Source organism: Papio anubis, chromosome 15 (assembly GCF_008728515.1).
Source record: "Papio anubis isolate 15944 chromosome 15, Panubis1.0, whole genome shotgun sequence".
Taxonomy (NCBI): domain Eukaryota; kingdom Metazoa; phylum Chordata; class Mammalia; order Primates; family Cercopithecidae; genus Papio; species Papio anubis.
Window position 1 is genome coordinate 68,856,139 of NC_044990.1, and position 26,254 is coordinate 68,882,392.

Genomic DNA, 26,254 nt, shown 5'->3' on the forward strand with positions numbered 1-26,254 from the left:
TGTTTAAAATAAAGACAATATCCAAAGGTAGCAATAAAAAAGCAAGTTTCATAGGGATTATATTTGTATGAAGATACTGTGGGTCAAAAACATTTTAAAGTTCAAACTTTGAAATTGTATAACAAGTTTAAAGATATTTGAAGGTGATTACAAATATCGAGGTCATTACACTGAGAAATGTTTTCTAATGATCTGATCTTACACTTTTAAAACTGTATTGTTTTTTAAGTAGAACATTTTCTATTTGCATTTCTCATACAATCAAGGTAATATCTTGCATGATTTATCTTTTCAAGGAGTTGACAGTCTAATTGGGGAGAGAAAAGTAACAAATATGAAATACAAACTCATTAAGAGTTACATATTGATGTATACTCTAGAGGTTTAGTAAAAGTGAATTTAATCATTCCAGCTCCTGACATTTAAGGATTCAGAAGCCTGTTCGTTAGAAATTTGCTTCATCTGTTTTTAGATATGTATTCTTACTAAAAAAAAAAAAAAAGAAAAAAAAGATTAAAAAATAGAAAACAGAATTTGGAATAAACATGATTTATCATTATTATCATATTTTAATATGAATATATCTACATTATGAGCATCAAACTTATCTTATTATCATTGTTCTCAAGTATAACTAACTGCTTTGAAGTCCAAGATGGAAATGTGATTATTTCAAAAAGATAGACATTTTAAAATAATGTACTATAGAACCCTATGCCTCTTTCAAAGATAAATTGGTATTTAAGAATATTCCAATAATAGGGTGATAATAGCCTTAGAAAGTCTTTATATAAAAATAAAAATTTTCTATTTTTTGCATTTTGGAATAACCTAATATAAAATGTGGTGGTTATAGAGTGGTCGTTCTAACTCAGATCTTCAATCATTGTGAAGTTTATTGTTTATAGCAAATAGACAATTACTCTTCAATTAATTTTGAGAATATATTTTTTTCCAAAAATATTTAATCCAGGATTTAAATTTGTTGGTGAAAATGATCTTATGTATTCGTAAAAGTTATATTGATATTTATGTCATATTCATTTATAATTAGTGAGCACTCACATTAGGTTCCTTTACATGAGGTCAGTACCGAGCACTTAAGTGATGTAATGGTTACGTTAGTTTTACTTTCTTATTTACTTTTTTTCCTGCCATCTTGACAGATCCACGATGGAACTCAGATAAACTTAAATATAAATGAAATTTTCCATGTATTTTTACTGTGGTTTAACTTTCAAATTTTACCTTTTAAAATAAGAAAACATTAACTTTATTTTGTTATCAGTGGTTAAATGAAATTAACCTACATATTTTATCATTTCTAAAAATGTTTTTATGTCTCACATTTGCCATGGGGGTTCCCTTTTCTCATTTCTGATTTTTCTTTCAGTAAGAGTCTGTGGGTGGTACAACCTTAGTCTTTCTCTATATAAATATATGATATTATATTGTTAATCATAAAAATGTAGCTTAACTGGTATAAAACTTTAGATTAATAAGATTTCCCTCAATAAAATTGAAGTATCTATTTTGGTGGTGAAAAATCTTTTCAAAATTTTTCCTCTTTAGGGTTTATCTTTCTGCTGAGTAGATTTTAAAATAGCGTCTTTATTTTATGCTCTGGAATTTCACAAAATATGTATTTAATATAATAATTCATCCTACCTGGAACACAGAATGCCTTTACTGCTAATCCATGTCCTTTCCTTTTGGAAAAAAAAAACATTCATTTTACTTTAAATATTACTTTTGCATATATATCCATTCTCTTTCCTATCTTAATCAAATTCTCTCACAGCTCATTGCATTCTTCAGTCCTGTCTTTTGATTAACTCAGATCAGTCCTGTCTCGGTTGAGAGGCAGTAGCAGAGTGGTTAAAAATACCTAATCTGGAACCAGATTTTATGGCTGCAAGAAGCTCCAGGTCTGCCTTGTAAGGTGTATGAAATACAGAAAATGATAGGATCTAAAACAAGATGCTTTTAAGTGAGTGTGATGCTTTATATGGATAAGTACAAAATGAGTGATAAGTAGTATTACACCATCAACTTTGTTTTTTATCAATAACTTTATTTTTCATTTCATATATGTGTGTGTGTATATATATGTGTGTGTGTGTGTGTGTGTGTGTGTGTGTATATATATATATATATATATTTTTTTTTTTTTTTCCTGGGACAGAGTCTTGCTCTGTTGCCAGGCTGGAGTGCAGTGGCGCGATCTCGGCTCACTGCAACCTCCACCTCCAGGGTTCAAGCTATTCCCCTGTCTCAGCCTCCCGAGTAGCTGGGACTACAGGTACGTGCCACCAAGCCCTGCTACTTGTTTTTCTGTATTTTAGTAGCGACGGGGTTTCACCCTGTTGGCCAGGATGATCGGGATCTCCTGACCTCGTGATTCGCCCGCCTTGGCCTCCCAAAGTGCTGGAATTACAGGCATGAGCCACCGCGCCCGGCCCCAATATTTCTTTTTGTAATGGCTGCCTATTTCCATGTTTTCCTTAGTATATTTTTATTAGTTTACAGATTTTTCTTCTTAAGCCTGGACATACTTCTTATATTATTTTTTTAAATAATTTTTTATGTTGTAAATTCTACATTTGTCAGCTGAATGCTGCAAATATGCTGGGAGCAGTGTCTCGTGCCTGTGATTCCAGCTACCTAGGAAGCTGAGGTTGGAGTATCACTTGAGCCCAGCCAGGACTTTGATACCACCCTGGACGACGTAGTGAGATGTGGTGTCTAAATAATAATAAAAATAAAAAATATTAGGAAGTCAAGGTGGTGCATGCCTTTGGTCTAGCTGTTCTAGAGTATAAGGCAAGAGGATAACTTGAGCCCAAGAGTTCAATGGTGCAGTGAGCTATGATCACACTACTGCACTCCAACCTGGCCAACAGAATGAGACCCCATCTCTTAAAAATGATGATAATACTAATAAATAATGTTCCAAATATGTGTTTTGAAATTGGAGTTTCTTAGCTTAACTAGATAATTTTGTTGTTATTGGAGTAGTTGTTTTATTTTTTATTTATGCCTTAGATTTTTTTTTTAGAAAAATGACTTTTCGCTATGTGCATACTGCAAAATCTAGCATCTTTGAAGGGATTTGGCTCCTCACAACTACAATAATGATTTGTAATTCTAATATTGTTGCAGTATGGGATATTTCATGATTAGCCAATGGTAACATTCTTTAGTTCCTAATCACCTGGCAATATCCATGGACTCCTAATTCCCAAGACCTGCAAGCTATTATAAGCTTGAAGCTAAGAGCTTGGTCTATAGCATTTCTTTGGGATTTTTTTTTTTCACAAGTGGAAACTCTTCTTCAGAATCCCTGAATACAAGCAGAGTTTGTCTCCAGACCACTTTTTGCATGGAGTTGTCATATTCCCTGTTACTGCTTGGACGCTTTATTTCTGCTTCCAGATCTGGATTCCAACATGCCGTGGCATGCTTGTAGATTCATCCTCACTCAATAATACTGTCTCTCAATTTAATTTCCAAATGGTGAAATATTTGTTTTTCAACCTTGGCTATGCTATTTCACAATCTGTTTATTGTTCTTGGTTATTCTCTCTGTTATACACATGAATATAAATGTACTTTTCTTTGTAATTATATGTTTTGAACAAGAGAGAAATGACAAATCATTACATTTGACCCATGTGACTATGGGCTTTACAATACTAGCCAGAAGGAAACCATCTAAAATAAAATAGGCATAGATAAAAAAATAGTAAAAATAAAAGTTAAAAGACAAATAGTATTTAAAAAAAAACAGTAAAAATGAGACAACAGAAAACATATTAATATTTGACCAAATGGTACCACAGGCCTATTTTAATAAGCTGGGTAAAAAAAGACATTACATGATAAAGATAATTATCATGCACACAATAGGAAAAAAGTTATAAAATGCTATATGCCAATAAATAATATTTTTCTCTCACAAAAAAGCAAGAAACACAGAAAAATAAACAAAATTTACAAAGCACAGTGTAAAGAGTGATTTTATTTTATTCACATTTAAAATATCAGATTGAGCAATATTAATTGAACTATGTTTACATATGCATATATTTATGTGTGTGTATGTATATAAATACATGTGTCCATGCATATATTTGAAAAACTGAAAAACAAAAATAATTGACAAAAAAGTATGACCAAAAGGAATATATTTTAAATGTATAGATTAAGTGATTCATTACTTTGTAATTTTAAAAAATCAAAAAGAAAATAAAAATCAATATTGCAAAGTGATGTCTACAAGCTAGTAGTATAGGCACTTTCTAGGATAATCCTTCCACAGAAGTATCAATTTTGATAACTACCCACAGACCCACAGACAAGAGTACCTTTGTGGGAGTCTGCGAGCCTAGCAGAGAAGTTTCAGCACACCACTGGAGAAAAAAGTCTGAGAATAGATGCACTGAAGAAGGTAAGAACCGTTTCACTTTTGAATTTCCCCTCCTCCCAAGGAAGCACAGCTTAGTGCCAAGAGAAACCTCTTTGGTTACTATTTTCTCCCACAGGGGGAAGTGAGAGTGTCGGAAGTGCCCTGTTTTCCCAGCCATACTGGACAAAGCCCGAAGAGATGCTGACTTCTTTCTTGCTCCACACAGAATATTGAGGCAATCAAGACAGTTGAGGGATTAAGAAAGGATGAGGGCAGAGAAGAGTGGACTCTACCAATTGCTGTGAAGTTTCCATTAGGAAGCCTGCCATGGGCTATTTGGAATGCTTTTCCTGTGGACCCTCCCCTCAACTGCCTGATGGGTACCCAAGTGCTCCATATGCCTCAACCCTTCCTCTCAGCCCAGCTCCCAGGGGTTTTCCCAGTAAATGGTGAGTGCAAGTATCTTGCACAGACTAGTTTCAGTCAGCACAATGGGGAGAAGGCACACAAACTTGATCATTTAGTGGTATTACCCTAAGGAAAACAAACAAGAGGTTCTCAGCACCTGGCTTGGCTTTGTGAGATTGATAGAAGCCATTCAATCTTAAAAATTTTCCCCAGAAAGGAACAAAAAGTGGGAAGTAAACTCAAATGTAAAAAATGTTTGAGGGAGACTTGGAACTCTCAGGCAGACTAACTGGTGAAAGCATTTCCCTCCTGAAGCCAGTTAGCAAAAATTGGAGAAGATGACTTCTTCAAATGCCATATGTAAGACTTCAAGAATATTTTTAAAAAATGAATAAAATATGACACCACCAAAGGAGCACAATATTTTAGTAACTGACTCAACAAAATGGAGACCTATGAATTGCTTGAAAAAGAATTCAAAATACATATTTTAACAGAGTATGGTAAACTACAAGAGAACACAGATGACTCAATGATACCAGAAAAATAATATATAAACAAACTAAGAAGTATAATGAGGATACAGAAATCATAAAAAAAGAACCAAACAGAGATTCTGAAACTGGAAAACAAAATGAAGAAAATTATAGACAATAGTAAGTGCCAACAGAGGACTTATAAAGCAGAGGTAGAAGTCTGTGAACTTGAAGAAAAGTCATTTGAAAGTATTTAGTCAGGAGATAAAAAATACCAAATAATAAAAAGGAATAAAGGAAGCCTGTGAGATTTATAGGGAACCATCAAGACAGCTACCTTACACATTAGGACAGTCCCTGAAGGAGAAGCTAGAAAGGTACAGAAAGCTTATTTAAATAAATAATGACTGAAAACTCCCCAATCTGAGTTGGCTGTGAGTACACAGGTATATAAAGAATAAAGTTCTTTAAGCAGTTTCAACCCAAAGGTTTCACAAAGACAATAATCAAACTGTCAAAAATTTAAGACAAAGAGAGAATTTCTAAAGTAGCAAAAAAAGAGATTATTATATATAGGAGACTGTTAATTAGGAAAAGTGTCTGCTAAATCTTCACTAGCCTGGGAGAGAGTGGGATGATATATTCAAACTACAGAATGGAAAAAAATAAAACAACAACCAAAAAACCCTCCAGCAAACTACCAACAAAAATTCTACCTGGCAAATATTTTCTTGCAAAAAGAAGGGAAGATTAAACATTTTTTTACAAACAAAAGCTGAGAGCTCATTACCACTTGAACTGACACACAGGAAATGCTAATGGGAGTTTATTAACCTAAAATTAAAGGACACTTGTGACAGAAAAACTTGTGCTAGCATAAAACATGCTAGAAAATGTAATTACATAGTTAAATTTAGAATACTCTAATATTGCAATGGTAGTGTGTACATCAATTATTCTAGCATAAAGCTCAAAATGCAAAAGTAGGAAAAATAACAAATTATAAAAATTTGTATGGGTACACAATATAAAAAGATGTAAATTGTAATAAGAAAAACATAAAATGTCAAAGAGGAAAGTAAAAGTGTAGAGATTTTGTATTCCATAAAAGCTAAATTGTTATTAACATAAAATAATCTGTTATAACAACAAATTGTTTTATGGAATCCTCATGGTAACAACAAAATCAAAATAAGTAGATACACATAAGATAAAGAGAAAGGAATCAAATCACACCACTACAGAAAATCATCAAGTCATAAAGGAAGACTCAAATTTAGGAAAAAAGAAACAAAATATATGTATTTTAAAGCCAAAATAATGACAATATTTAGTTCTGATCAAATAATAATTACTTTAAGTGTAAACTGATGAAATTCTCTAGTCAAAAGACATATACTAGCTGAATGAAAAACAAAATGCAACTATATGCTGCTTACAAGAGATTCACTTCAGTTTTAAAGGCACAGATAGATTAAAAGGGAGGAGACAGAAAAATATATTCAAAGTCAATGGAAACTAAAAGAGAGCAGGGTAACTATAATCATTTCAAACAAAATAGACTTTAAGTAAAAACTTAACAAATTGTGATTTTTTCTTTTAGATTTTATATATTCAAAATTATTGTTTTCAAATAAAGTTTGCTCTTCCTTTAATGTTTATCTTGGCTATATTTTAGTTTTATAATTACATTAAACATAACAAAACAAAAAACCACTTTGGATAATACTGATTATAATACACCTCTGACTCCTTTCTTATTTTGATAGAGAAATGAGTCAGACTTTTACAGTTTATTCCAATGCTTGTTGTTATTTATAGTTAAAAAAGAGCTAATTTAATTAAGTGGAAAGATTTTTCTCTAAGAACTGGAAAAGGATAAGGATGCTCACTCTCATCGCTTTTATTTAACATAGTACAAGAAATCCTATTCAGAGAAACTAGGCAAGAGAAAGAAATATGGAGCATACACATTAGAAAAGAGAAAGTCAAATTGTTCCTCCTTTATGGAAGTTATAATTTTCCTTTTTTTTTTTTTTTTGTTTGAGACGGAGTCTTGCTCTGTCACCCAGGCTGGAGTGCAGTGGGGAGATCTCAGCTCGCTGTAAGCTCCGCCTCCCGGGTTATGCCATTCTCCTGCCTCAGCCTCCTGAGTAGCTGGGACTATAGGCACCGCCACCTCGCCTAGCTAATTTTTTTTTTTGTACTTTTAATAGAGACGGGGTTTCACCATGTTAGCCAGGATGGTCTCAATCTCCTGACCTCGTGATCCGCCTGCCTCAGCCTCCCAAAGTGCTGGGATTACAGGCGTGAGCCACTGTGCCCAGTCAATCTTACAAAATTCCGCCATTGATTATTGTACTGTGTATTTATTTCTCAAGCAGTGCCTCCCTAAAGAGGACAAGTGACTTTTGCATAAATGTAAAAGCACCGTTTCACATAAGAATCTGTTATTCACACCCTCCTTGCAGAAAATGCCTAGAATATATTTAAGAAAGGCATACTTCTTTCCCTATACACGTTTTCCCCTTGAAATTGTGTGTTTTGTTTTTGTTTTTATACCCGTTCTACTTAATAAAATTCCAAGCATCATTGCTCATTTTGACAATCAGTTACTTCCTTAGTTTCTTTAGTCATGGCAACACCAAGTTTTCTCTGCTGTCTTTCAAGATAGGTAGGTAGCTGTTTCCCTACACCCTTTATTTCATTGCATTCTAACTATGTGTTTATATGTCTTCTGCTTTTACCTGGTAGGTATATGGACCTTGCTTTTGTGGCTGGTCATGTCATAGAGTGTAAAGAACATATGCCTTCAAGCCAGGCAGATATGAATTCAAATTTTCTTTCCATAATTTCACTCTAACTTGGATTTTTGAATAAGTCAAGTACCTTATCTGAGCCTCACGTTTTGAATCTAGGATTTGAGTAATAATAAATAACACACATGTTTGGCATCAAATGAAGACACAAAATGTAAGACAATCATGTTTTCCTTTCCATACTTTCCTACTATACTTAGTTCATTGAAGTTGGGAGCATATTCATACTCTTCTTCATCACAGTTTTATAGCACAATGATTCATAAACATTTTTCAATAAAGATTTATCTGAAAGTAAGTTTACTAGTTACTTCATCTGAACAAAAGAAAACACCTCTTCTTTGAGTTACTAAACAATAATATACAAGATAACATTATTAATTTTATCTGTATATAGGAATTTTAAAAACACTCTGTAATACTTTTATAATAGCTATTTTTAATAGTGTCTTATGATGAACTTCACTTTATTCTCATCTAATAGTAATTTCTCAATTCTTAGATATTCTCCATTTAATAATTTTCCTCAGTTTGATGCTTAAATGCTGTCCACAAGATACTATCATAAGAACTACACTAACATTTTACAAAAGCTTATTTATAACCTCTACAGCAGTAGATTCTAATGTACAACTTAATTTGATAGCCATAGCACATAAATATATTTAAAGATTATGTCAAGTCTTGATGTCCAAAATGATTAATTTACTTCCATGACTCCATTTTAACTGCTTATATTTAAAATAGATCTTATATAAAAATTATTTGACTTGTCATTTTTGATGTGTCACTTTTACTAAATTTTATGCATTTTATTTTTTCATGTTTTACAGTTCATTATTTTAGTTACAAATTGGTGTTTGGTTTTTGGCACAATTAAAATAATCAACAACTGAAACAAAAAAGTGTTCTAAGTTTACTTCACTGCTCATAAGGAAATAGAGGATCAAAATAATTGCACCGCTAATTATTATTTTTATTTTCTAAAAGAAAACAACAACCGAAACCAGGTACATTTTCATTAATGGAGTAGTTCAGTTGAAAGTAGCTTGCTACATCTGGGTCACTCAGTTAATTACCCTGTGTGGTTTCTTCTTCACCAGCAAGCTTAATCACCTGCAGTCTGAAGCCACATCTATCAATCTCCTTCAACTTCTCTCTCTCCATTTAGTAACTTTTTCACTGTGCAACTCAAGGACCTTCTATTTTTCCTAAGACTTTATTATCTTTAACTGTTCTCTATACATAAATCCTTTCTTTTAAAAATTATCTTGAGTAAAGACATTGTGCATATCTGAAAGATTGTATTACAGAAAAAAAAATGTTAAGATAAACTTTAGTGAAAGAAGAAACACCATTTTGTTGAATTAGGTAAGATATTTAATAGGAACTTTAAATGTTGTAAGGAGGGAAGCTTAAATTTTCCATTTTCTTATATCTAATTAGGAGAAAACTTCGATTGCATTCTCTGGGCTGGGCGCGGTGGCTCACGCCTGTAATCCCAGCACTTTGGGAGGCTGAAGCAGGGGGATCATGAGGTCAGGAATTCGAGACTAGCCTGGCCAACATGGTGAAACCACGTCTCTACTAAAAATAACAAAAATTAGCCAGGTGGAGTGGTGGGTGCCTGTAATACCAGCTACTCGGGAGGCTGAGGCGGGAGAATCACTTGAACCTGGGAGGCGGAGGTTGCAGTGAACCGAGATCGCGCCACTGCACTCCAACCTGGGGAACAAGAGCGGATCTCTGTCTCAAAAAAAAAAAAAAAAAGAAAGAAAAAAAGAAAGAAAAAGAGAAGAAGAAGAAAAGAAAAAAAGACACCAAGCCTTTTATCCAGAAATTGACTGCATATTTGTTAAAAAATAATAGTAATAACAATATACATAAATTTTGATTCAGAATAAATTCACTATGGACAAATACTCAAATAGTGATATCTTCCTTTTATTTATTTATTTGTTTATTTTTTGAGATGGAGTCTCATTCTGTTACCAGGCTGGAGTGCAGTGGCACGTTCTCAGCTCCCTGCAACCTTCGCCTCCCAGGTTCAAGGAATTCTCCTGCCTCAGCCTCCCTAGTAGCTGGGACTACAGGCATGCACCACCACGCCCAGCTAATTTTTGCATTTTTAGTACAGACAGGGTTTCACCATGTTGGCCAGGATATCGGCCTCGATCTTTTGATCTCGTGATCTGCCCGCCTTGGCCCCCCAAAGTGTTGGGATTACAGGCATGAGCCACTGCGCCCCGCCAAAAAGTGATACCTTAAGTATTATCGTACAAAAACAGTGGTAGAATCAGTGGATTTTTTTGCACAAGGCTCTTGTGTTCCGGCATGACACACCTAAAGTATTGGGTTGGTAAACATAAGAATTTAATTCACGCAGGCATTGAGCACCTTTTATTCAGGTCTTTTATCTAGAAGACATTGAGAATTTGATGTGAGCAACAGAGAAAAGCAGACAATTAACAAGAAAATAGACAATAGTGATTAGGAAGCAGTCAATTGAAACAGAGTTATGAGATATTTGTAATAATGATTAGGAAGAACTCAACTGAAATGAAATTACCAGGTCTGATACATGGAAACCTAGAGGATTGGGAGAGAGTCTACTGAGAAAGTCACAATAAGTCAAATAAGGTGAAGAATAAACTAGTAGGGAAAAAATAGGAGGGAGTATTTCAGGTTCTGAGTGAAAACTTGTAGATAAAAAAGGACTTAGCTTGGGAGACCAAGGTGGATGGATCACCTGAAGTCAGGAGTTCGAGACCAGCCTGGCCAACATGGAGAAACCCTGTCTCTACTAAAAATACAAAATTAGCTGGGCGTAGTGGTGGGTACCTGTAATTCCAGCTACTCAGGAGGCTGAGGCAGGAGAATGACTTGAACCTGCTCCGCTCAGGTGGAGGTTACAGTGAGCCGAGATTGCACCATTGCACTCCAGCCTGGGCAAGAGGAGTGAAACTCCGTCTCAAAAAAAAGAACTTAGCAGGATAGAGGAATTGAACAGAGGGCTGCCAATGAGTCTAGAAGACAATGGATGAGCAGGAGAATAAGAGGAAGCAAAGTACATAGTGCTTAGGTCATTTTGTGCTTTCTTGGCTCTGGCAAGAATAAATTGAATATTTACTGAGCAATTATTTACTGTGTGCCAGGTACTATTTTAAGTTGCTTTATGAATTAACCCATTTAACTCTAACAGTAACTTTTTAAGAGGGTACTATTACAATATTTTACAATGAGGTACTGAAACAAATAGCTTAAGTTCTTCAAAACCTCATCACCAGTAAGTCCCTGAGTCATGATTCTAAAGTAAGCAGGCTTATGTAGAGTCTTCTTTTTTCATGACTATAGTGTGCTTCCTGCAGCCAATAAATTCATATGTTGTATTAGAGAAAGAATGTGTTATACTTCAATTATCAACAGTGGCCTGAAATTGGACACAGAAATAATGTGGATTGTGACTCTTTTATCGTCAATGTTTACCACAGCTAATATTTTTAAAATGGTTTAGAGGACAAGAATGGTTTAGAGAACAAGAAGGGGGATTAAAAAATAACTAAATAAAAACCTGTTACATTCATTCAGACCTAGAAATAATGGTGACTCAAACTAGAATGGGGTGCATGGAGATGTAGAGAAAAGGAAATTTGACCCTTTGACATGCATTTTGAAACTAGACATGTTAGGACTTGTCAACATGAGGGAGGGTAAGCAATTAAGAATGACATTGAGGATTCTAAATTTTGTAATATGGAATTGCTACCACTGTTATCATCTGTTTGTCTTTGAATAGTCATTAACCAAACCAAAATGAAATTCATCAACCAAAGAGCTCAGAGTGGGGTAACTATTATGCACTGGCATAAATTTCAGGTAAACAATCTATGAGCTCATTCATGGCAACGTCCAAACTTAATAGTATATTCAACTAGGGCTCTTTGTAGACCAATTGGTGATTTACTAGCAGTTGAAAATGTTAAAATGAGTTTATATGGTGCTAAAACTTAAACATTTTCCACTTTAGGAAATAATGGGATATATATTATTGTTGTAGTACAAATATTAAAACGGTTGTGATGAGAGGAAAGGTAGGGGGCTATAATATCTATTACAAGGCCCAGTGGAATTTGGCCTTTCATCCTATTCTTCTGTACCCGGGTCTGCAATAGGCACTAGAAGGTAGCATTGCAAAATATATCAAAATACATCATTGGTCTGTGGAAGCCTACCCTAAGCACTCCAAGGCAAATTACATGTAAAGCAAAGTAAAATTACTCGTTTTCCTTAGCCCAAGTTTAAAAACTGAATCTCAAAAAAAGGTCCACATATAATCATTTTAAGTTTGTTTAAATGTTTATTGCCCATTTATTATCTAGTATTTGAGTACATTTGTTTAAACTTCTATTTATTGCCGATTTTAATTAAAAGAATGTATATAATTGTCTAAATTTTGTCATAGTTGAGAGTAAGCTGTTTTTGACAATCAAATTCTCAGCACTACACTGAATCTGTGGCTCAAAAGCATTATCCACATTTTTTAAAAAAAAGACATTTTTCTACTATAGGCTCATATTCCTGGATGTAATCAGGTGGCAGAATTGATAAATGGTTTTAAGACAACACAGATGGAAACCAAGACATGTTTATTTGTCACCACATATTGTCCATGTGGCCATAGCTAAAATATCTATCACATAAAAATTTCTCCTCTGTGACCATTCTTAATCATGTATATCCTGAATAGTGGTATCAATCTGCCCTGACACGCCCCTACTTGTCTTCCCAGACCCCCCTCTGTTGATAGCGTCTTTCGTTAACCAGAATATATTGATGCCATATAAATGTCTGGCCATAAGTTCTTAACCTCTTAGGCTCCCTTATCATAATATGTTTATACCCCTTAGAAACTCAAGCACTGGCATAAATTTCAGGTAAACATCACCTCGCTCATGGCAACATCCAGACTTAATAGTATATTCAACTAGGGCTCTTTATAGACCAAATGATGATTTACTAGCATTAAAAATATTAAAATGAGTTTATATGATGCTGACATTTAAACATTTTCCATTTTAGGAAATAATGGACTTAACAATGTCTACAAAGAGAACCAAGGAAAATTCTAGGTTTTAGTCTGACACTTAAGGAGCTTAGAAGTTGCCACTTCTTCTAACAGCAAGTAAAACCTCAACGAACTGAAAAAATCAACAACTTTTCTTAGACCAAAGAAGTAAAGTCACAGGGTAAACTGCTATCCTGAATATTGAAAAGACAGGCGGATACAGAAAATGACAACTTACGGAAACAGTAACCTACATGCATAAACCTCCATGGGACCCAGTGTTAGGGTAGAAAAACCTAAATTTTAATTGATGAATTGCTGGTGGCTCAGTGTGGGAAAGTCTGAAAGTTAAAACCCCAGAGGACCCAGTCATAGAGATGATGCCCTTACATTTTGTGAAAATTACCTCCAAGAGCTCTACCAGGGACTCACCGAGTATACGGGAGAAAAATCTCCTTCTACTTCCAGCAGGGGGAGGGGAAAATTACCAGTTGAAATACCCTAGACATTCTGTTTTTAACAAGGTCTGGCCTCAGGAGAAACTATTTACTAAAACTTAATCATCTGAGGTCTTATTAGAGCCCAACCTACCTGGGGAAATAAAAATATCCAACTCTGGTCCCCTCTAGCCATTCTGTCTTACTAAGGGGAGAAAAACCGAGGAGCACTGCTGAAGTTCACAGTCCAGTAGCAAAGGTTTATGAACTAATGACAACCATAGACCCATAGAATGCTTCCCTTCCCCCACACCTTAACACCACACCACTAAAGACCTATTTACTGAAGTTTCTTTTACTTAATACATCATGTCAGGATTTCAAAGAAAAAAAAATTTTAAATTACATACATACATGTATACAAAGAGGCAAAAAAAAAAAAAAAAAAGAAAACAAGAAAAAACAAAAAATGCCATTTGAAGATACTGAATAAGCATCAGAACCAGAGTCAGATATTTTAGGAATATTGGAATTATCAGACCAGCAATTTAGAACAACTATAATTAGCATGCTAAGAGCTCTAATGGAGAAAGTAGACAGCATGCAATGGATAATGTAATCAGAGAGATGAAAACTCCAAGAAACAATAAAAGAATGCTAGAGATCAAAAATACTTAAGAAATGAAGAATGTCTTTGATAGGCTAACGAGTAGACTGCAGACTGCTGAGGAAAGAATCTCTAAGCATAAAGATATGGCAGTAGAAACAAATAAAAAAGAATTTAGGCAAGGCGCGGTGGCTTATGCCTGTAATCCCAGCACTTTGGGAGGCCAAGGCAGACAAATCAGGGGGTCAAGAGATCAAGACCATCCTGGCCAATATGGTGAAATCCCGTCTCTGCTAAAATTACAAAATTAGCTGGGCATGGTGGCTCACGCCTATAGTCCCAGCTGCTCAGGAGGCTGAGGAAGGAGAATCACTTGAGCCCAGGAGGTGGAGGTTGCAGTGAGCCGAGATTGCACCACTGCATTCCAGCCTGGCAGCAGAACAAGACTCTGTCAACAACAACAAAAAAAGAATTTAAAAAATAGCAGAAGATTATATTTTCTGTTATTACAACCCTAATAGCCATAGGGCAACTACAGAAAGTATACAATATGTGTAATAGTGATACCAAAAGGAGATGAAAGAGAGAAAGGAACACTAGAAATAGTTGAAGCAATAATGACTAAGAATTTTCCCAAATTATGTTAGACCTAATGCCACAGGTCCAGCAATCTATAAAAACCCAAGCATGGGCCAGGTGTGGTGGCTCATGCCTGTAATCCCAGCACTTTGGGAAGCTGAGGTGGGCGGACTACAAGGTCAGGAGTGTGACACCAGCCTGACTAATATGGTAAAACCTCGTTTCTACTACAAACATACAAAAATTAGCTAGGCATAGTGGCTGGCACCTGTAGTCCCAGTGACCTGGGAAGCTGAGGCAGGAGAATCACTTGAAACCAGGAGGCAGAGGTTGCAGTGAGCCAAGATCACACCTTTGCACTCCAGCCTGGGACACAGCAAGATTCTGTCCCAAACAAAACAAAACAAAACAAAACAAAACCAAAACAAGCAAACAAAAAAAAGCCACCAAGCATGATAAATGCCATACACACACACGCCAGCCTCATCTAGGCATATCATATCCCAATTTCAGAAAAAAAAGCAAAAAACAAAAGAAGCCAGAGGAAAAAATATACCTTACCTATAAAGGAACAAAGATAACAGACTTACATCAAACTAATTCTTGAAAACTGTGCTAACAAGAAGAGAAATAAAGTATTTGAAATGTTGAGAGATGAAAACCAAACTATAACTCTGTACCCTGCAAAATTAGCTTTTAAAAGTAAAAAAAGAAATAATTTCTCAGCCAAACAAAAATTGAGGAAATTTTTCCAGTAGACAATAAGAAATGTTAAAATAACTTCTTTGGACAGAAGGCAAATAATATAGGCCAGAAACTCAAACCTACATAAAGAAGTCAAGAGTATCAGAGAGTGAATAAGTGAAGGTAACATAAAAATAATTTGCTTTCTTATTTTTATTTGATCAAAAAATAAGTTTGTTCAAAATTACAACAGCAATAATGTATTCAATTATGTATACTTATGTTTGCGTGTGTATGTGTGCATATATGTATATATATGATATACATATGCTTATGTATAAGTGAAATAAATGGCACGGAGAGGAATAGGGAATATTTTGTTATTATAAGGTACTTTCATGACCTGTGAAGTGATATGGTATTTGAAAGTAGACTTGAATTTGTATAGCAAACATTAAAGCAAAAACTTAAAAGTTTTTTAAAACAGTGAAAATTAATTAAATAATTAAAGAAAAAATATAAAATCATGTAAAATTAAATTAAATGTATTAATGTAATATTAAATTAAATTTATTTAATTTAATAAGTTAATTTAATATTAAATTAAATTAAAACCACAATGGCGGGAAAAAGTGTAAGACATATAGGAACGAAGAACAAGGGCAACAAACTAAAAACAGTAACAAGTATGGTAGATATTCATCCAACTATATTGGTAATTACTTTGAATATCAATCATTAAGATGCATCAATTAAAACTCAGAACTGCCAAAGCAGATCAAAAAACAAGATCCAAATACTTGTTGTCTAACAGGAAACCCTATTTAAATATAAAGACACCTATACGTTAAAAAATAAAGAGATAGGCTAGTCATGGTGACTCCTACCTGTAATCCTAGTACTGGGAGGCTGAGGTGGGAGGATCATTTGGGTCCAGCAGTTCAAGACTAGCCTGGGCAGCATAGTGAGATCCTGTCTCTACAAAACAAAAAAATAAAAACATTTCCAGGTGTGGTGCTGTGTACCTGTAGCTCCAGCTACTTAGGGATCTGAGATGGGAGGACTACTTGAGCGTGGGAGTTTGAAGTTGTAGTGAGCTATGAGGTTTGCACCTACCTAACTTCAAGACTTACTATAAAGCTACAGTAATTGAATCATGGCTGCGGGGTTTTCTCATGCTGTTCTCATGATAGTGGATAAGTCTCATGAGATCTGATGTTTTTTTAAAGACGATTTTCCCTGAACAAGTTCTCTTTCTTTGTCTACTGCCATCCATATAAGATGTGACTTGCTCCTCTTTGCCATCCATCATGATTGTGAGGCTTCCACAGCCACATGGAACTGTAAGTCCGCTAAACCTCTTTTTTTTTTTTTTAATTACCCAGTCTTGGGTGTTTCTTCAGCAGCATGAAAACAGACTAATAAAATTATTAACATATATGAAACCAAAGAAGATATGGAGATGGGAAATCAGCACATAAAAAGATGCCTCACATTATATGTCATTAGGGAAATGCAAATTACAACAGCAATGAGATACTACTACATACTTATTCGAATGGACAAAATTCAGAACACTGACAACATCAACTGATGGCAAGGATGTGGAGAAACAGAAACTGTCATTCACTGTCAGTGGAAATGCAAAGTAGTGTATTACAGTGGAAGACAATTTAGCAGTTTCTTACAAAACGAAATATGTCCTTACCACACAATCCATCAATTATACTCCTTAATGTTTACTCAAAAGAAGTAAAAGTTGTGTCCACACAAAAACCTCCACAGGGCAGCTTATTATACTTTTGTTCATAATTGTCAAAACTTCACAACTGATGCAACCAACATGTTCTTCAGTAGGTGAATGTATAAACTCTGGACCAGACATTGGAATATTACTGATTGCCAAAGAGAACTGAGCTATCAAGTCATGAAAATCTCATGGAGAAATATGAAATGCGTATGACTAAGTGAAAGACTTCAAGTTGAAAATGTTACAATGAGTCCAACATGTTGTATGACATTCTAGTAAAGGCAAAACTATTGAGACAGTAAATATATCAGTGGTTGCTAGAACTTAAGAAGGGATAGAGAGATACATAGGGAGAGAACAGAGGATCTTTAGGGAAGTAAAACTATTCTGTATGATACTACAATACTGGACACATTGCATTATATATTTGCACAAATCCATAGAATATTCTACACCAAAAATGAAACAGAATATAAATGGTGGACTTCAGTGAATAATGATGTATCAACGTAGGTTCATTAGTTGTAATACATGATAGAGGGTATGTGGATAATGCGGGATGCTATGTATGTGCAGGAGAAGGGATTCATGGAAATCTCTGTACCTTGCTTCAGTTTTGCTGTGAATGTACAACTCCCCCAAAAAGTAAAATCTATTTAAAAAATATATATTTGAAAATAATTAATGCTGTAGTTTCTATTGGATGGCTATGCATAGAGACATTACATTGGATGTTCAGCTTTTAAATAATAAAATATAGTAAATATTAAAAATTAATATATAGTTTTATATCAGAAATTACTAGAGTTAAATTATTAATTGAGAAAAAGTATAAGCTCTCATTCTATGTCTCCCATTTAAAAATAAGTAGTCCAAGAAATTGTTTTATTTTACAATAATAAGGTTTAAATGCTTAAAGAATATTTATTTTGTTACGTATGCAAACTATAATACTTAACACTTTAATATTCATTTTGAAGTTTTTGTAACATAATGTATTTAATTATGCCCGTGAGAAATGTTAAAATGTAAATATACATATCTATGTAATTTTAAGACAGCATTAACATTTCTTACTAGTATATTTTATGTAGAATTTATTTATATCATTGATTTGTATCATTTAATTACCTTACTTTTCACATAGCAAAAGTTCATAAGAATACAAGAATCACAAAATTGATTCAATACATAATAAATCTTGTCAAGTATTTAAAGTGTTAAGAAAAAATAAGACCAGTTAAATTTAACAAAGTTTATTGAGCAAGAAATAGATTCTAGAACCAGGCAGCATTCCAGAGCTAACACAGTTCGAAATGACTCCCTATCCAATGTGGTAAACCATATGTATAGCCAGAAAACAGGAAATTACATACATAGATTACCTGATTGGTGCAGTTCATGGTTGACCTTATTTGGACAGAATTGGAAAACTTTCAGCTTGGGTTTGGCCGAGGGTTTGGCTGCTGTGATTGGCTGTGGTGCTGTTGCTTGATTACCAGGGTATAGTCGTAAGTTTGGTCACAACTTATTTACACATCAAGTTAGGGTACAGTTCACTGTATAGGCCATTAGGAACACTCTTTATCCCACAAGTACAGAGACAGGTTTAGGCCAAGTAACTCAATTTAATAAAAGTAAGACAATTTTACCAAAGGCTATTTTATGTCATTAAAATATTTTTCTCCACAATCATAACCTGAGTTCAAGATACTTCCCCACAATATTTTTATTCTTCTTATCAAAAATCATACTGTACCATAGCATATTTTATATGTTTACCACTTCCTATAATCATGTATTCTATTATTTGTTAAGTATAGCTCTTTTTTGTTTGCCTAGGATATCATTTTCTATGTCTCTAGAGAACAATCTAAACTGAACACATTATATCCTCTTTTGTTGGATCATGATTGAGAATCACAAACCAACAGCATGACAAATTTGCATGATTCTTGCTTGTCTATATGTACCTGTGTAAAATTATCTGTCCTTTCTTGTCTCTAATTCTATGTGCCTTTTCATAATTGTCTTGCTTATAGAATTTATTTCACATTTTTTAAATGACATATGTGAAAATTCAATTAGTAATGTGTGATAATAATTCAAGACTAAATCTATGATAATAATGTAACCTACAATATGATCAAGCATATGAACATATCATTGACTGCTTTCTTATATTCCAAGAACTAGAATGACTATACCTATATAGATTATGATGCTAGTGTGGTGTAAATTAAATGTACAATTTAATTCTTCATTTTTCTGCCATTTTCTTTCCTTTTCCTTTTTCCCCCCATCTTTTTTTTTTCCGCATTTTTTTTTTAAATTATGATTTGTAACTGCTGGAAATTTATTTTTCAATGGCTGATTTCAGCAAGTCACACTAAAGTAGACTTCCGTTGTTCCGAAAACATCAAAATGAAGACTCGTTTGTTGTCCAAGTGTAAATCTTCACCAAGCAGTTGATACACAAACATTGAAGGCAGAATTCATATTTTAAATTTGCAAAGGAATGCCGGAGTTGTTTTTACATTTGAAAATTTAAGATCCAGACTCCTTCTTTTATACTAACGGAACCCAGTATGTGCTTCATTAAAGTATATCAAAATTAGCTCACATGGAAAGCAGAGGCTATAGCAAACTGACTGCTGAGCAGGAATCTGACACATGACCCACGTCTACTTTATCATTCTCATTCTCAGTTAGATGTTATTTGCTTCCAACCTTTATAATGAGGAAGTATAGCCATACATTTAACCACTTAAGTGAATGCTCCAAAGACACACAGCTACTTAGTGGCAGGTAGGCAAGTCTGAACTAAGCCCAGCTGACATTAAAATCTATGATTTAAAAATCTACCCAGGGCCGGGTGCAGTGGCTTATGCCTGTAATCCCAGCACTTTGGGAGGCCGAGGTGGGTGGATCACCCGAGGTCAGGAGTTCGAGACCAGCCTACCCAACATGGCAAAATCCCATCTCTCTACTAAAAATACAGAAATTAGCCAGGCGTGGTGGCACGTCCCTATAGGCCCAGCTACTTGGGAGTCTGAAGCAGGATAATTGCTGGAACCTGGGAGGCAGGGGTTGCAGTGAACTGAGATAGTGCCACTGCACTCCAGCCTGGGTGACAGAGGGAGACTCCATCTCAAAAACAAAACAAAACAAAACAAACAAAAAAATCCACCCAGAACTCTCATTGTGATATGATATCCTTCTTTACTATTTAATTATTTCTTCTTACGTGGTTGTTTTTTATTTAAAAGTTCACAATCTCTGGATGAATATCAGTTTTACCCAATCTCTTATAATTTTTCCAGCTTACTCTTATATGCAACTCAGGTAATTTATTATATATTTTCATTAGTCATGTATCACAGAGTGATCTATACCCATGACTAATCATTTTGCCAAAAGCAAAACTATTGAGCTCATTACATGATTAAAATAAAAAACAACAACTAAGTGTAGTAATCAATTTTCGGAAAAGATAAGAATTTGCCTAAAAGACAATACATAAAATGAGGAGTTTCTTTAATATTCATTTAATGAAACTTATAAATGTTTTCAGTGTATAGCCTAATTTTTTATTTTTATTTTTTAAACTGACAGAAGGTAGGAGTCACTATTAAATAACACAATTATTTATAAACTAATAGATTAATAATGAATTGATCATTTAAAAAGTCACAAATCAGTGTATAGTTGTAAGTATTAGTCATTTGCTTTGGAAATTCAATATATCTAATTTTGGTATGGATTTCAGGGTTAACATTTTATTCTAAGGAAATAAATAAATTAGGTCATTTGTTTCTAAATTATAATGCAAGGGAGAGCCCTGCTGGCAGACTTTCATAGATGCAGCAAGTAGACTCATAATTGAAGCAAACTATCTTAGGAAAAGCAATAGTGAAGTGTAATACATCTGAATGTTTTTTGGCTCTGTATATTCTATATTCTAGAATTGAGTTTCATTAACTTTTAACTCAATGTGCACCATGCTTTTCAAGTTTTATAGCACCTTTCATGCAATTTCCCTATTGGAATAATCCAGAAATGTACAGTTAACTTTCTATGTGAATTTTATACACTTAGGAAAACAGGACACACAGTCTATTTCCAAGTATGACAAAGCAATTCTATTGCAATATTGCATTTATTAATATCTATCCTACTCACTAGATGCAGTTAACACATCTTGATTTCTTGATTTTCTCTGTTTACTTCTTGTATTTAAAAGTTCTTTATTACTACCTCTAGGGAACATTTTAAAAGGGAAAAAATAGGGATCAGAAACTGAAAGAAAATGCTTGTTTTCTATTTAAAGTCAGATTCAAGTATGAGCTGAGTAAAGGATCATAATGGGAAACTTAACAGAATCTAGTAAATTTTCTACCCTCCCCTCAGGGTGGATTACTTTACATGTTATTTGCTTGTTTGTTTGACATGAATGTACAGACACAAAAAATGCACATATTTAAATATAAATGGAAAATTTTCCTGTGTCAGGCTTTTAATATGATCTACAATATTGCACTGCATGCCCCACTGCTCTCTACATTTGAGTGGATACTTGAGAGTTAACTATATGTTTAGAGAAATGGCAGTAGCAATATTTAATACTTGAAGATATAGAGATGAATAATATATTAAAGCTTGAGGCATCATCTTGAGTAATGGAAAATTGAAAGCAAGCAAATATCTTAACACAACATACAAAAAGAGAATAAGCATTTTAAAAAATCATTGATCAAACTTTTTGAGCTCCTGGTATGTCAACATAGTAAGCAAAATTTCACCATAATGGAATCGGTGAACTATATCTTCTATTGCTTTAGGATGGTCACCTATGGAAGTTTTGAAACAAGGTGCTCGGAAGAAACTAGTTTCTTCTGAAATGGAGTGATTAGAAGATCATATGGGAAATGAGAAATATTTTTGTTTATATTAAATATTTATCAAAATAAAAATTCTATTCTATTTTATAATAAATTATAATGTAATAAAATCAATATGATATATTGGGCCAACCCTAAATTATGTTATAGTATGTCTGGCTAGGACACAAAGATCAGTATTTGTAAGCACTATGCTGTATTTCATGTATCAAATCCCCACTCTTATAATGGTCATAATACAAAGACACGATCCTCAAGGCTATAGTTTTGTATAGTTTTTCTCAATGCACTCACAAATGAAATTCTATGAATATTTAAAATATTTAAAGATTATCATAAAGGCAAAATGCTATTTTAGTATTTTCTGGAATATCATTGGAAAATTATTAAGATAATAATATTAGTATTCAAATATGATTCGGTATCTGTCAATGTGTTAAAATCATTGAGAATTCACCTTCACTGCCTTTCAGAAATCATAACATCTCTTTGAAGAATTACACTCATAATACATATTCTTACTTTGGTGGGCAAATTAGGCCAAAATGAACACACAAAAATAAACAAAAATAACAGCAGAGTTTATAATATATTTATAGTTATGAATAATGCACAATAAAATTATGCTTCCTCAAGGTCTGTGATCTGTGTGTTCAATAAATCAGACTTGAGTTTATTCTCACCTATGGTTTGATGTGAGGGAAGTGGCATTTCCATTCCAAAACTTGCTTTATTTTAGGGTTATGCACACAGACATGGCTCAAACAGGAGCAGTAAGAGCTTAAGAGTCTCAGAGGAAAGAGAAGAAGAGGGGTATTTGGAGATATTTAATAATCCAAGAACGCAATAGCATCTCTGCCCATTAGAGAATATTATTGTATGTCTATAAGAAGTCCCTATCACTTGAACTTTGGGTTTTAATACTTAAATATCTAAGCTTTCACTTACTAATTACCTAGACTTCAGTTCTTTGCCCCTTCCAGTAATAAGTGAAAAAATAATAATAAAGGAGTTCAAGAAGGAAGAGAGAAGTGAAAATGACCCAATAGTCCCATAGACAGTTTTTTTTTTTTTTTTTTTAAATAAAGAAGGAAAGTGACCCTCTGCTCTTAAACTTGAAATTTATATTCGTTTTGTTTGAGTTCCTTTCTCAGGAAATGACTTTTAGGCTTCTCAAAGAAAGTATCAAGGAACTAAACTCACCAGATCACAGCATCTAGACACGGAGATGCTGGACTCCATATTCATCATGATTTCTTCCCTGCCACTCCCTGGCTCCCATTTTCTTATACATTGTTCCATTTCTTCTCTGCTTTATAAACCCCTAATTTTAGAGAGATGGATTTGGGAATAATCTCCCATTTCCTCAGCTACAGAACCCAATTAGGTGTCTCAGTGGTCAGCTTTCTGTGCTGCAAGCAGCAGGTCCTAGACTGAACCCTTGGTGTTTCAGTAACAGAAGGACAAAGAGGAGGATAAGGAAGAGGAGAAGGAGGCCGAGGAAAAGAAGAAGAAAGGAAAAATAAAAATTATGTTGTAAAGGGTAGCTGTGGTCAGTTCATGCCATGTCTATTCATACTTTTATGTAATTCCATCTTACTTCCTCTGTTGTGTATATGTATGTGTGTGCTTGTGTCTTTTTGTGAACAAGTACACGTGGCCTATAAAGATAATGTTAGAAAGAAAGGACTTTTTTTTTTCTTTTTTTGAGATGGAGTCTTGCTCTTGTCGCCCAGGCTTGAGTGCAGTGGCGCAATCTCCGCTCACTGCAACCTTCGCCTTCCCACGTTCAAGTGATTCTTCTGCCTCAGCCTCCCGAGTAGCTGGGATTACAGGCACATGCCACCACGCCCAGCTAACTTTTTTTGTATTTTTAGTAGAGACAGGGTTTCACCATGATGGCCAGGCAGGTCTCAAACTCCTGACCTTGTGATACGCCTTCCTCAGCCCCTCAAAGTGCTGGGGTTACAGGCGTGAGCCACCGTGCCCGGCCAGAAAGGACAATGTTTGTGGGAAATCAATCAGATTATCCCCCCATGCCATCAGGAGCTATACCTGAGCTTGAACCAGCATCATACCAGATGTAAATGTCTGAAAAATGATATGTTATAAATTTTTTTGCAAAATAATGACTGGCACAATGTTGGCTTACTTTTGAAAAATTTTGAAAAAACCTTACAAAACTTTCCTGCACTCTGTTTCTTTTATATACATACACACACATATAGAATACTTTTTCTTCTTTTATTCCCCAGACTGCAAGAGAGAATACAATTACGTATGTATGATTTGAAGTACAAGTATAACATTTGGCAATTAGATTACCATTACATCAGTGAAAGTTTGCAATAAACAAAAACACTTTAGCCATGGAGAATCTGTCTTCAAAATTTTAATCAGAATCTCTTTTTAACAGAAATATTATAATAATGTAGAAAATTAGAAGATGGCATTAAATTGTCATGCATTAGAAATTTGCATTAAAATTATGTATTATTACAGTAGTATACTCTAGTTATACCAGAATGTACCACGAACACTCCCCAAATGAGATTTAGGTAATGTATTTTCCTCTAGATCACTGAAGGGCATAATAGCAGCATTTGCAATCATTGAAAGAGTTGAGTGTTATACTTAGCTTTCTAACTTCTTTCTTGCTTTAACATGGCACTGCCTAAAAGGGAAAATCAACAACTTCCAATTAAATTTTGAAATGGAATTGTGTAAGATGATTCAGAATGTAGCCTCATTGCAAACGTTAGTGAGTTTTTGTTTCCTAAAAAGATTTCTTTTTGTTCTATAAAACAGCTAAGACAAAATTATCAAGCCAGGAGAACTTCCAAAAATTGACATGTATTTTACCTAGTTAATTACTGTTTTTTAATGAGAATATATCAAATACCAAATCATACAACAAATATTGAGGTGTTTATTTTTTATTTTTTGTTTTTATTTTTGCTTTTTGAGATGGAGTCTCATTCTGTTGCCCAGGCTGGAATGTAGTGGCACGATCTCAGCTCACTGCAACCTCCGCCTCCCAGTCCAAGTGATTCTCCTGCCTCAGCCTCCTGAGTAGCTGGGATTACAGTCACGCACCACCACACCTGGCTAATTTTTGTAATTTTAGTAGAGATGGGGTTTCACCATGTTAGTAATGCTGATCTCAAATTCCTGACCTCGTGATTCGCCCACCTCAGCCTCCCAAAGTGCTGGGATTATAGGCATGAGGCACCACGCCCAGCCCCAAAGACTTGGTTTTTAGCAAGAAACCTAGACATCCTTAAATGTAAAAAGGCTGTTTAATTAGATTTTCCTTGATATTTATCCTAATTTTGAAGAACGACATATTGAACATTTCTTATTCTCACATTCTTATCAAACATTATTTTAATATAGTAAGTTTAACCCATGAAACATGAGTATCAGAATTAGTTATTGTGGATTAAATTAACTTGTAATTTAAATACATTGAGGGTTAGATAAAGTATTTTCTTTCATATTCTTCTGGCTGAAACTCTACCTATTATTGCTTTAAGTCAGCAGTCCTCAGCCTTTTTGACACTGGGGATCAGTTTCATGGAAGACAATTTTTCCACAGACTGAGATTGCAGGAGAGATGGTTTCAGGATGATTCAAGCACATTACATTTATTATGTACTTCATTATTATTATTATTATTATTATTACATTGACATATATAATGAAATAATTATATAACTCATCATAATGTAGAATGAGTGGGAGTCCTGAGCTTGTTTTCCTGCAACTAGATAGTTCCATCTGGAGGTGATGGAAGACGTGACAGATCATCAGGCATTAGATTCTCAGCAGGTTGACTGGATCCCTGGCATGCACAGGTCACAATAGGTTTGTGATCCTCTGAGAATCTAATGCCGTCACTGATCTGAAAGGAGGCAGAACACACCGGTAATGCCAGTCATGGGGGTCCAGCTGTGAATACAGAGGAAGCTTCACTGATTCATCTGCCACTTCCCTCCTGCTGTGTGGCCTGGTTCCTAACAGGTCTATGGCCCAGGGGTTGGGGACCCTGTTTTAAGTGGTTGTGATAAAGTATTAAAATGTTAAGTTTCACTAATGTATCAAAGTGCAATAGAAGTTA

At 34.4% G+C, this 26,254-nt stretch overlaps 1 long non-coding RNA gene across 1 annotated transcript; it reads right to left on the bottom strand.

Moving 5' to 3' along the window:
* Window positions 1-383: 383 nt before the first annotated feature.
* On the bottom strand, window positions 384-16,399 carry LOC103879386. The gene is made up of 3 exons (XR_639980.1): window positions 16,371-16,399; window positions 1,669-1,709; window positions 384-485 (listed from the first exon to the last, which is right to left on the bottom strand). It is a non-coding gene; the product is annotated as an uncharacterized LOC103879386 (long non-coding RNA).
* Window positions 16,400-26,254: the final 9,855 nt, after the last annotated feature.